The sequence below is a fragment of the Tamandua tetradactyla genome, chromosome 2 (assembly GCF_023851605.1).
Source record: "Tamandua tetradactyla isolate mTamTet1 chromosome 2, mTamTet1.pri, whole genome shotgun sequence".
Lineage (NCBI taxonomy): Eukaryota > Metazoa > Chordata > Mammalia > Pilosa > Myrmecophagidae > Tamandua > Tamandua tetradactyla.
In genome coordinates this window covers 117,845,798-117,859,616 of record NC_135328.1, presented here as the reverse complement: position 1 = coordinate 117,859,616, position 13,819 = coordinate 117,845,798, and the positions used below count along the sequence as shown (strand labels likewise).

Below are 13,819 nucleotides of genomic sequence, written 5' to 3'. Positions count from 1 at the left end.
GGTGGAATGAGGCCCCGTGACCCAGCAGCCCTGGCTCTCCACCCGTGCTGCCTGGGGTCTACTTTATTCTGAGGGCAGTCAGCTCCTGGGAAATCAAATTAACTTCCACTATTCACCTAAGAAAATCAGTTATGAGAGTAGTCCTTTCAAAAAATCATAATAAAAAATCTCTGTGCCAAGGCCAAAAAGAACTGGTGGGATTTCCTCCACTCTCACTCCTCCCCACTGAGATGAATGCTTGTGATCTGGCTGTTGGTACTTTTAAAGCTCCTTTGGCAACAACTACTATAAATTCAAATTATTCTTTCATGTCATGAGGCGTGGCCTGAGGACAAGGATGTCCTTCAATGTGAGGAGCAGACCATACTGCAGGTGGGACAGGTTGGCATCTTTGTCAATAAGGAAGTTGAAGAGCTTGGCTTGAGCACTGTCTTCAAATACTAGAGGGATGCTGACAGCTGCTTGCCTTTTCCCTCTTGCCAATAAGTCTATAAAACTCAGAGGCATTTCAACAGTTTAATCAACCTAAAAACCATGTCAAAGTTGCTTTAAAAATCTCTCAGAGCATTCAATATATATACTCTTGTTAAAATTAATTACATCATTTAAAATGTCTATGCACATTACAGTTTAAAAATGTTTTACAATCATTTTTATTAATTAATAGAGCTTTAATGGACAAAAGTTGTGCCATAAAATTATTATGCATATGCTGCATTTTCAGTTTTACTACTATTCTCTTTAAATATTTTTCCCAAGTGGAAACTCACTAATTCATAGACCAGTGTCTCTTACAGAAAGCAAAGCTGAAAATTGGAAGTTTACACAGAAAGGAAAGGAAATCTGGCCTCTGGCTCAGCCAGGTTTCCTTTCCCCTATCTCCCGAGAAAGGAAGCATGTTCCCAGGGCAGCTGACCAGGAGCTCGGCCTGGCCTGGCAGGGACAGAAACACAACAAATCCCAGCCGGGTTACCTCAGAAGACACAACCAGGGAGACGGAAAGCTGCAGCTGCTGTTGCCATTTAGCATAGAGAATACCTGACCTTTCTCATCCTGGTGGCAAGAGAAGCTTGACAATCATTTGTAAGATGCCCAATTATACACACACACACACACACACACACTCACATACATGCATATATGCATGCACACATATTCAATAAATCTATCACATAATGCTTATAACTGTATGTACATAATACACACACATATAGGTACATGTACCTATATATGTATGTATTTTATGTATAAATTTTACACACACAACTCCATTATGGAGCTTTTAGGTTTCTAAAGCTGATCTATAAATACCAACTATTTGACTAAAAAGTGAAAAGTGCAGAATTCTGGACATCTCCAAAATATGCAGATGTTTAGCACCCAAGAGACAAAGCATGGCCTGCATTTTACACTTCTCGTCGCATTCTGGAGTGATGCAGGCACAGTCTAAATTAACTTTACTTGAGTGCTCTACGTTCACGCTCCTTACATATAGACAGGATCTACTGATGAGAACCAAAATGCGGATCTCTCATAATCTGCAGAGGTACCTCTACAAGAAACTCTCTAAACCAGACACCAGTAGCAAACTATTAATTGTCAGCGTTGAGCAGAGCAGGTGGAAGCAACCAGATGAGGAACGCCTCTTGGGGGAAGGGACGTAGAAGAAACCCATTTAGTGTCCACCTGTTTCCCCCACTCCCTGAGAACCCAGGTCAGGGTCTTGTGACCCTCTCTAGTGGGTCAGTGGTCACTCACCTGCCCCATAACTCCAGCCAAGAACGTGAATGGACAGTTGGCTGGACTGGCCACTACTGCAGAAGCGGGTCAAGTGGCCTCTCCCTTCCCTTACAGTGACACGGTTGGGGCCCACCTCGGTGAATTCTCTATCTTCCAGGGGAGGTGAGCCCCTCCAGGGGCACCCAGCGTGCCCCAAATGCACGTGCTCCAGGGAAGGGCTTTGCTGCAAGAAACCTTCTTGCAAGCTCGGGGTCCAGCTCCGGGCTAGGAGAGGCCAGCTCCCCTCGGCGGGCCCCCGCCGCAGAACGCTGCCCTCGGTTAGCCATGCCGTCGGCTCCATCTGGTGTTAGTCTGTGTGAACTACAGTCCAGGTTGAGCGACAGGATGGACCTGTGCTGTGGGGGGCTGGCAGCTCCAGGCCGCTCAATGGGGCCGCAGGGGGACCTATGCAAGTGGCAGACTGAGTTGGGACACTGCTGAGACACGCGGAGATGGACGCAGGAGCTGAAGACCAGCGGGACATGTCCCGACGGCGAGCTGCCCGGAGCAAGTCTGTCCTCCTTGTCGTCCAGGTTGGTGATCCAATACTCATGGCCCTGACACAACTGTGCGTGGGCTTCCGGAACCTTCAGCCTCATCACAGAGCCATTTTTGGAGAATTCTGTGCAGACGAAAGCTCGGCAGTGCCCAACTGGCTCAACCCCGCTGGCCGCCACGGCGGTGTCCCCGAGCAGGGCGTACCCCGCTCCACATCTCGTGCATGGCAGGTACCCCAGGGTCTTCCACACCAGGGCGCTCGCTGGGGGATCCACCCGCCTGGCCATGATGGTTATGGAAGGGACCCCTCTGCAGGCACCACTGTCCCGGGCGTCCTCTCGGGCAGCGGTGCTGACGCCGGTCCTCGCCCACTTAAGCAGATCTGCGCCCCGGGGTCCGCAGGGAGCAGCGCAAATGCCCTGCGCATGTCCACGCCGCCACGGTCAGCCAGGGTCTGCTTCCCAGGGTGTGCCCCGGGCCAGGCCAAGGGCAACACGGGCCCCTTTTCCCTTGATTTCGTCTCATCGATCAGCTGTGAAATGACTATGGACGAGATCATTTTTGTATTGTGCGAAGCCAGAGTCTCCAGCAAATGGAAAAAGACCCCAATTATTCCAGCTGTCCATTGTAAAACAGGCAGTCAGTTGTCTTTCCCTGGTCATCGGGATGCCAGAGAACCGGGCTCCTGACACTTGGGCCCTCCTGCCCAAGGTTTATTCTTACTGCACCTGCCACCCTCTCTGAGCTTCCCGGAGGCTGGAAAAAGGACTGCTTGTGAAAAAGTGATGCACTTGGGAAAAAGCCTGCTTGATGAACAAGGTTTCTCTGCTGGGTATCTAATCTTAGTTTATTTAATAATGTGTGGATCATTGGGAAGCATCAGATTTCAGTGATTGCCTCCACCAGGTCCAGGAGCACATGCTTGCAAGGTCACAACCTGCCAGGGAGGTGGAGGCAGGATTCCAGGGGTAGTTGGAACTCAGGAGCACGCACCTATGGGGGCAAGGAGCCAGCATTTCTGCATGACAACCGGAGTCCCTGAGAACCTTGGGTCCCGGCTCCCTCTTGCTGCCTGCACCTTTGCTGGTTTAGATGGATTTGCTCAGCCCCTGCTACTCAACCTGGCATGCACCAAAGTTCAGGCAGAGGAAACATTGGAAATCGAACACCAGAGCTTTTTGATCACCCTGACTCACGCTGACCATAATCCTCAGGTGATTGCTCATCAGAAGGCCAAAGGTTCAGACCAAGACAGGAGTGGCTTTGCAGCATTTCAATGATTAGATGTAAAAGCATGAGTTTTGGTCCAGTAATGAGGTGCTTTAATGCTTCCTAATCAGCAGACCACGTGTCCTAATGAAAATTACTGGTGCATCCAAAACAGTATACTATGATTTTTAATAAGGCACCTAACCAGATTGAAACTAGGACTCTCTTCTTTGTTGGTATTATGTTTATGTGCAAAGCCTGCAGAAAACTGCACAGAAGATACAACAATCCCCCAGCATCTGGTGAATGATCAGAGGGTCCTGAGACCCCTTTTGACACTATTATATGAGCTTACAGTGAACACATACATGGAGCTCTACAGAGGGTGAAAAATCTGTAACTACTGAACTCCCACTGCTGGCAAAGAACCTCTGTCTGGAGAGCCTGCTGGCGTGTTTGGAGCTCAGAAGTAAAGCAGTTCTCAAACTCCTAGGTGGGTGAGAGCACCTGGGACACTACAATCACAGAAGCTACAGGGTCCCAGAGATTCTGATTCAGGTCTATGGGTCTGCAGGGGAAAGGGGAATCCAGACATCTGCATCTTTTTAAAAAAATTATTGTAAAAATGTATATAGCATATGGGTGGGTCATGGTGGCTCAGCAGGCAGAGTTCTTGCCTGCCATGCCGGAGACCCAAGTTCAATTCCTGGTGCCTGCCCATGCAAAAAAATTATACAATATTGATCCTTTTATGTCTGGCTTCTTTCCGTCAACACAATTTTCATGCATGTCATAGCATATAACAGAACCTCACTGCTTTTTATAGCTGAATAATATTTCATTGTGTATATAGACGATCTTTTCTTTATCCATTCACCTGTTGCTCCCACCTTCTCACTATAGTGAATGGTGCCACATGCATATTGGGGTGCACCCATCTGTGTCCCTGCTGAATTTCAGTTCTTTGGGGTATAGACCTAGGAGTGGAATTGCCAGGTCATATGGTAACTCCATTTTCAACTAGGTGAGGAACCACCAGGCAACTGCATTGTCCCAGCCATCCTGGAGATTCTGACACAGACCATCCTGGGAACACACTTTGGGAAACAGAGGAAGAGTCATGGGGTGGGGGGGGTTCTGCTCGAGATGGTGCTTTTTGGAAGGAAGGGGTGTGCATGTTGCAAGGAGCTTATTCTTTTTGCCTAAGACATGATAAGCAAGCACAGAAGCATTTTTCTTTTCTCCAGTACAGGATTAATCTTCATTTACTCAAATAATTTGATTTCTTCCCTGGCCACTTGGTGCTATAAACCCTCATGTCCAGGTGAGAAGCAACCCTAGTGAGGGTCACTGCATTCCTTACTGTGAGGCCTAAGCAGATGGTTGAATTTTCTTTCTTGAGTTTGTTTTCCTTAGTTTTCATGGAACTCTCCATCAGCTTGCAAATTCAAATGGTGGTAAGAGATAGGCAAAGAAGAACAAAAGGAGAGAAGAGTCATTTGTAACTTTACTTCAGTTTCTTAAAAGCAAAATATCACTGGCCACATGTTTCTAAAAACAGATAGCCACTACAACAGCACTGACCCAAGAATGGGGAAATTCAACCCTCCCTTCGAGCCTGAATAACTCACCCTTTTCTTTGGGAGAGCTTCTGCTTCAATCCCCTCTCCTCTTGGAACCCTGTTCTCTGTGGGTCTCCATTTTGGTGATTGCATCTTAGACTCACCTGGAGAGATTGCAAGGGCTGCCCCCCCTCCCCCCAGTGCCCAGGCCTGCTCCCAGGTGATTCCATTAGAATGCCTGGGGGTGGGCAGGCATCAGCATGCTTTAAAGATGAAGACACCCAGCAGCACCCACCCCACCCCACCTCTACCCTGCATCATTTTCATGGCTGGTGCTTTCATAGGAGAAAACTGAAGCTCACCTAGCACCCACCCCAGGCTGTTTGAATTGATACCAATCCCTCCCATTTTAGTTAAATTTAGTGCCAGTAATAATTGTTCCTGTGCTCCCAAGGAGGTGTATGTATAATCATACCCAGTAGGAACTCCTTGAGTGGAAGAAAAACCAAATACCCATCTTGGAAACAGTGCAATATTAGCCTTGTTTATGGTGCAATGTTTCTCAAAGTCAGGGACTGCACATAAAAACACCAGGGCCAGGATGGGTGGGGGCTAAATGCAGATTTCTGGACCCCACCCTGCAGACCTAGGTTGAATCAGAATCTATGGGGATAAGGTCCAGAATGTGCCATTTTACTGAGCTCCCAGGTGATTCTTAGGCACAACGCTGGAAAGGATTCTGGGCGGGGCTCCCACCACCTGAGATCCATTCTTAACCTCGTGGAGACTGCAAGCTTTCTCATACTCCACATTGCCCAAATCAAGATGGTGCCCCAGACCTCAGGCTCAGAATCCCACCAGAGCTTTGGCCCTGATATAGTTTTTAGAAACAGATGGTGTGTTACTAAGAATGAATGACTCCATCTCTGTCTGGGCAAGGATAAAAAAGACTTCAGCTTTGGTAGTGCCCATGCCTGGACTGGGACAGGTGCCCATGGTCAGGTCCCCACAGCCACACATGCTGGAGGCCACCCTGAGACTACGCTGGGGGTGCAGGCCCCAGAATGCTACATGGGAGGGCATGGGGGGCACAAAGGATGGAGTAAAGTACCAGCCACCTTTTCATTATCCTGGGCCTGGTGAGCAGGACTGTGGTCTTTGATTCATCATGTGCAGCCAGATAAGGCTAGAGCAGAAATGAATGGCATGAATTTGAACTGACTTTTGAAGCTCTGGAAATGCTCCCTATGTCAAGATGACACTGTTCTTGGGGGATAAATGCTGATGGAAACCTAGTTGCAAAGAAAAATAGATTTTCCCTCTCTACCTCACAGGGAAGCCATGGAGACTTAAAAAACAACAACAAAAGATAGACATGAAACTGCTTCTCACAATATGAAAATCTAGGGTGATACAAATTTTCCTGTGATTCAGCAGATATCAGTGGATAAGTGGATATCTGATATAATCAATCTTATGGAGGAATAAGGGGATATTTATATCAGAATGATACAATATTTCAGTGGAATTGATAATGAATGCCTTTGAATTAATGCGAATTGCATAAATGGAAATAACTCATTGCATATCCACTAAATTGAAATGTTGTGGATGTGATTATAGTATTAGTGTAATTTTTCAGATGTAAATCCTGTTATTCATAGCATAGTCAAGCCATTTATTTATGCACTCATCCAACAAGTAGCCACTGAGTGTCTGCTGTATGGCAGGCCCTGTGCTAGGTACGGGGCACCTCCTGGCCTCAGGGAATTAGCAGCCTGGAGGCGAGACTCAAACATCAAGCAGGTAATCCAGTGACCAAGGCAAGGATTAGTAGATTAAGTACAACTCTATTTTTTCTGGTATTTAGTCTCAGCTAACAAAAGCCCCAACCACTAACCTGGGAGAAATTAAAAGGGAAACACTGCAGTATTTGCTCTTTAATATATTTAACATTTCTGTATGGGAAGCTCTATTTCTCAAATCCTATTTCCTCACTGAGACCCACTGTATAATTAAAAAGCACATCCAGCCTCTGAGACCACACCACTTCATTCTGTGTCCAGTCCTTTCAGGTTGAGGAAATCAAGAAAGAGATGATGAGAAAGATTATTTGATATTCTGATATCAACCTACTATTTTTTTAAATAGAGCAAATTTTCTTTAAAATGTAATCATGTCTTTTACATCAAATATCTTCCCCAAATTAAGCTATTTTAGAGTGACAGTCTGCCTTTTATCATAGGTTAACCAAACGTGGCCTGGAAAAAAGATTTCTTTTATCTAAAACATAATTAACTGGTGTGTGATTTGATCAAAAGGAAGAAGAAAGTAATCTAATATTTAAAATAGAATGTTCCAGGTTGAAGAGAGCTCAGCTCAGTAGTTGGATTTGAGGTCTTGCTTGGTAGAGGCCCCACCCATTTCCTGACCACCATACTTAATACTCAGATTTTTACATTTTCTTTCTCATACATGCTGTTTAAAGAGGTTGATTTCTTTTAAATGTTCCAAACCTGATTTTATAATGTCAGTAAATGCTTTCATTGTTCTATGCATTTTATTGACTGTTTTTAACTTTATATCTGTGCCTTACGGTGCATTATTGAGGAGGGTGCCATTTCATAAATTGAAGTAAGAAAGAGATAAGCAGTGAGTGATACAAGGAATCAGGTCCTGTTCCATCAGAGTGGGGCCCCAACACTCCTGGGGAATTTATTTCCCCAAAGGATAAGCCTCTATTCTAATCTACACCTTGGAAATCTGTATTTTCTCCAGGAGGCAATTCTCTCCTTTTCCATAGCTGCTCTGCAACCCACGACTTTATTTACTGGGTGGATTCTCTGGCTCCATCTCTCCTCACCTGTCCTGCACAGTTTCCACCCCTTTAGCGTAGACATGCTGCCCTCCACTTAGTCTGCCTGGAACCATCATCTGTAGAGAATGTGTCACCTTAGCACCACTTTGTCCTAAATGTGTGAAATGTTTTCAAATGTGTGAGTTCACTAGGGCAAGTAGCAACAGGGTAAGAGGATTTTAAGTCAAATGAAAAAAAATCCATACCTTTCTCATTCTCCATAGTGAAACTTTTTTTCACACATTTAAACACATGTTTGTTAAAAACCAAAAGGTTCAATGCAGTGTAATGTGGGAGGGTAAAAAGCTGGCAAAAGCTAAATGTTTTTTTTAACGGGAAAATGGGTATGTAAATCATGGTGTGCACAACTGCCTCTTCTGCAAAAATTAAAAAATAAAGTTAAGAAGAATTTAAGTGACATGAGAAGTTGCCTGGGGATGGAGTGTTACATAATAGGTGAAAGCTTTAAACATGCATTTTATACTCATGTAAAAATGCATAGGAAAAGCAAGAGGAGGAAAAGTAAATGTGATATTTCCTTATTTACACATTTTTATATGTTTCTACATTGAGTTGCCATTCATTTCATTATCAGGAAAAATTTAAATGGAGCTTTTACTGAATGGAACTCTTCCATATTTCACTTGTTTTAAATAATTGCTTGGCAGCTGAGGCACCTACGTATCATCACTACAGCTCTGACACATTTTGAAAGGGAAAGTGATCAATTCTGGGCTGGCTCCAGAGGCTGGCCAGAGTCACTGCTGTGACAAGGCTGGGCCCCTCTGGAGTGTTTCATCATCTTAGAGCATCCTCATGACAAACAACCAGATGCAACTTGAAAAGCTCAAATTTAGGGGAGAAATTTAAAAGTCACAGTACTGGTAGGATCAAATTAAATGATCCAGATAATTCCCAAGCAGATGTTTATAAGGTGTGATTTCCTGGTATCTAACTCAGTCACAGATAATAGACAAGTGCGTGTGTGTGCAGGTGAGTGTGTGCATGCAGTTGAGTGTTTATGTCGGTGCAGGTGACTACAAATAAGTGTGTGTGTGTGTGTGTGTGTGTGCAGGTGAGTGAATGTAGGGACCCACCCACAGGTTCCTGAAGGCCTAGATCTTAATGAAGATACCGATTAATTTGGACATCAGTGAGAAAATGCTGAAATTTGCAGCTAAATGTTAAGAACAAGTGGGAAAGCTCTGCTGTGGGTGTCTTTCTTTGTAAAAAGTGTAGCCCAACCCAGCAGCATCCTCCCTAGCAGATCTCCTCCCTGCCCTGTAGCTCAGCCTCCCTAACCAGCATCTCCTCCGAGTGACACTCTCGAGGAGCCTCGGTCCCTGCTGCCCCCTCCCTCCCTGCCACCCAGGATCCCATCCTGCTCCCTGTAATAAATCAGTTATCACCCCAATTTTCACATCCTTTGAGGTGGTAAGCTTGGTGCTTCCACATAGAAGAGGGTTTAAATATTGATGACTAAATGTCAAAACCCCAAATGGCATCCTTTCTCCATCCTGTGGGATTTCAGTCTCTGAAGGAAAATTCGAGCTTCCTTAAATGTAGTGCTAAATCTGAAACTATTACCCAAGATAAATGTTTTCAGAAAATGTCCTTTTTAAAGAAACCCTTGCTACTTTAATCTGCTATGATAGGCCAATTCTTGAAATTCTACCCTCCCTTAGAATGACAACAGTTGGCAGTAAAAATATCCATTTGCAGGAGATAAGGGGTAAAGGATATTTTGGGTGTTCTTTTTATTTATTTATTTTTTGGAGTAATGAAAATGTTCTAAAATTGATTGGGGTGATGAATGCACATCTATGTGATGATACTGTGAGCCATTGATTATGTACTTTGGATGATTATATGGCATGTGACTATATTTCAATAAAATTGTATTAAAAAAAGATTATCCATTTGTGAAAGACAACTACAGGTGCCTTGTAAACTGCAACAACTCAGTTCTGTAAGGTGGAAAGGCCCATCTCTTACTAGAATGTGAGGCCTCTTCTTGCCAGTCCCAAAGAATGGGTTAAAAAAACAGAGTTTCTGAGACCAGATGAGCTGATCTGCCACTTACAGGCTGTGAGACTGCGGTGGGTCATTATGGGAGCTGGAGTTTTCTCTCCCATTAAATAGGTATAATTACAGAGCCTCCCTCCCCTGGCTGTGGGCAGGTTACATGATCAGTCGAAGAGAAAAAGGCTGCCATAGGATAAGCTCGCCAAATTAACCACTGGGTACAGATTTGTTTCCTGGAACCTCAAATAGTTCATTTTGTAAATACTCTCTGTCATTTTCTTCCCTGTTTCAGGCTTCTAACACTTTTTTGTGGTTATAACAACCTATACTAGCTTGTTAGGTTTCATATTACCTCTTCCCCATCTGCAAAATGCTACATGGCATAACAATATCTTTCTCTACCTGTCTAGGTAGCTAGTTATTTATCTATATATCTTCTATCTAGCTATAGCCATCAAGATCAATTTTGGTTTAAATTTGAGATTCAATCACCATGCTCTCTTATGACACTGCATACTTATGAACTGTTGGTAAAAACTATAAAGGAATAATTACATATACAGTGGATGCTTTGATATAACAAGTCTCAGTCCTTGTTGATTAGATTTTCTGCTGCATTAATTCAGATTTTGACTAAACAAAATAAAATGCAAACACATAAGTAGGTCAGTAATCATGTTTTATAGTTGACTGCATTTTGCTGACTACTCTAGAAGTGAGAAATGTATATTACCTTGGCCAAGTCAGATTTCTTCTCTGTAACATCAGACTGGATATTTCTAAAGACAATTTGGTCCTTGGTACTGTACTGGTTGTCCTGTAATCCTAGGCAAAAGAAGACAACTTGCATATATATATATTGCGACTCTTGCATATAAAAGGATAAAATGGTATATATATAAATTTACTATAAAATTTAATATATGAATCACTAGTGCATCCAGAGCATTCCAACCCCTGTTAAAACCTTGTGCATTTCCCTCATTCATTTTGTCCACCACCACCCCATGTGCACTGAGTTTATTACTACTTAGCTGATTAAGCTGCAAGTCTCCTTCTTCCATAGGTGTTTATGTAATAATTTCAGTAATAATTGAAAAATTTAGCCCTATCTTGTTGGTCATGAACCTGAGATTACACCCAGCAGAAGCGAGAATTCTTTCTACAGGTTTCCCAGTAGTGCTGGAATAAAGAAGCACAGGACAGGCTTTCATTCAACCTCTGAACACAACCATTCTTGAAGGGGCATAAACAACACGGGCACTGACGTTGATACTGCTTTGGAAGATATGACCATCCTGTAGTAACAGTGTGGGACAAATGGCACATAGTGTGTACAGCCCCTCACATGTACCTCACATGCAACAAGCTCTACACAGCCATTGGTGACAGTCACAGGCAGGAGTGCCATTGGGGTCCATTGCACTCTACAGTGGACCAAGGGCTGGTGGAGAACCCTGAGCTCCAGTATTGGATCCATCAGCAACTACTTGGATCCTGATGGGTAAGGCTGCAGAACTGCTCTTACCTGCAGTTCCTCACCAAACCTCTTCCTCAGCACCAATGACCTCAAAGGTCTCCAGCAGTAACCTTTATCATGTTGCTACATCAAGAGTGTGAATCAAGCACAGAAAGGTGGTGTGAGGACAGGAATCGGTGAGCATGTGCAGCCAGAGAGCAGCTTCCACTGCCCAGGGTAAAGGATTTGACTCCACAATAAAGACATTCTTGGGAAAGCGATTTTTAAAAAGTGTACACAGATTATTCCCCAGCTGCTAGGGCTGGTGAGGAGAAAGAAGAGGTTTAAGAAAGTAGCTTTCTAAATCAGAATCCTGTCTTTATCAACTCACCAAAAAGGCTTATGAAAAATTTTAGATATAATGTTATGGGGCAAATTACATGCAGTGGTATTTTCAAGCATATTTGCAAAGGGGTCAGAATGTGGCTTAGGAAGATTTCACTGACCAGTCCAAAGCCTGCATCTGTCTCATCTCATCCTTGAATGATAACAGAACCTTCCTCTGCTCTCACCCAGGCATGTGGTTCTGTCTCCCTCTATGACATTGTTGACTAACAGAGACAATCATCCAAGATGATATACACAGATTGCTTTTCATGAAGCTCAAATATAAGGCCTGAAAGGCTCATGGATTTCTGTGCACTGTTGATGCATCGCAATGAACTGGCAATAAAGATGATGAAGATAAATGTTACTTGTTCCGGCTGAGTGGCACCATAGTCAAGAACTTTGGAGACAGCATAGGCTGTGGGGTCAGCCGGGTCCTGCTCCAAAACCTGATCTGCCATGGGTGAGCTGCTTAACCTCTCTGAGGCTCTCCATCCATAAAATGCACACAGTGACAGTTCCTGCACAGCCTTGCTGTGGATGCACCGAGGTCACACATGTAAAGCTCTCAGGCCAGGAACGGGCTGGGGGAAAAGCTTGGTAAAGGCACCAGTTACCTGGTTAATGAACAGGGCTAGGCAGCCCTCCTTGAGACTCAGGTGGTCACTGTCACCATAGCAACAGTGGTTAGGAAGCCACTGGAATCAGACAACAGAGTCCCAGCTCTAGCTACATGTATAGCTCTGGACAAGTTACTCAGCATCCCTTCCTTTCTTGCTGTGAAATGGAGTTAATTGATGCCTGCTTCACAGGTTACTGAAAATGATTATATCTTTACCCAGCCCTTAGCACAATGCCTGGAACATCACAACGTGCAGTACATGCCAGCTGCAGAGACCTGCCATCATCTCTAGCAGGGAGCAGGGAGGACCGCTTTGCTCAGACAAGCAGGGGCTGGGTATTAGTTTCCACTTGCTGCTGCAACAAATTACCACAAACTTAGTGGTTTAAACATTCAAATTTATTGCCCTATAGTTATGGAGGTCAAAAGTCCAAAAATGGGCTTCACTGGGATAAAAATCAAGATATTGGCACAATTTTGTTCCTGCTGGCTCTAGGGGAGAGTCCATGTCCTAGTCTTTTCTGGTTTCTAGAGGCTGCCTGCATTCTTCAGCATTTGGCCCCCATCACTCAACCTCTGCTTCTCTCTCCAGCCCTCCCAGTCCCTTTTCCAAGGATCCTTATGATTGCATTGGGACCATCCAAAGAGCCCTAGAAAATCTCCCCATCGCAACGCCTATTAATCCCACCCGCAAAGCTCCTTTTGCCATGCAATGGAACCTAGTCACAGGTTCTGGGGATTGGGATGTGGACATCTTTGAGAGGCCATTCTTCTGCCTGCCACAGACTGGTGGAGAGATGGAGGTAGCTCATCTGGTTGGAACACAGGACCTTTAAAACGATGCTATATAAACTCTATCACAACATGGAAGAGCATCTACAATGCAAAGTTCATCAAGAGAAAGGAATCACAAGCCTGTGAACCATGTGATTGCAACATTTAAAAAAAATGTACAGGAATCTGCAGACACAGTGAAGTTGCAACTTAGAAACTATTTTTGAGGGGAATTGAGGTAGGACTCTACAACCATGCCCGGGGGCACCTCATGTTACAATGATCCCAAAAGATGTCAGGAGGCAGGTTACCAAAGTGGCTAAAAGCCTAGACTATGGGGAAAGAAAGACCTTGATACAAATCTTCTCTGCCACTAAGCCCTCAGGCTCCTCAGTTTAAGCAACTTTGGGCAAGTTACTTATTGCTAGGTGCTCCTCCTCCATGTGTAAGGGGCACCTAAGGCCCGTCTCCTAGGGTGATAACTAAGAATAATATGACAATGACTTTCAGGGCCTTAGCAGAGTGACCGGCCTGCAGTGCCTGCCACAACCCCAGATATATCACAAGTGTGTCACCTCCACTGCCAGGGTCTCCACCATTGGAGGCTTCACTGGCATCGCTGAGTGGTGGGTGGACATTGGGGCAGA

The 13,819-nt window shown here is 44.5% G+C and overlaps 1 pseudogene; it reads right to left on the bottom strand.

The window, feature by feature from the left end:
- Positions 1 to 306: 306 nt before the first annotated feature.
- On the bottom strand, positions 307 to 3,301 carry LOC143657173 ((E2-independent) E3 ubiquitin-conjugating enzyme FATS pseudogene; annotated as a pseudogene).
- Between the last annotated feature and the right edge of the window lie 10,518 nt (positions 3,302 to 13,819).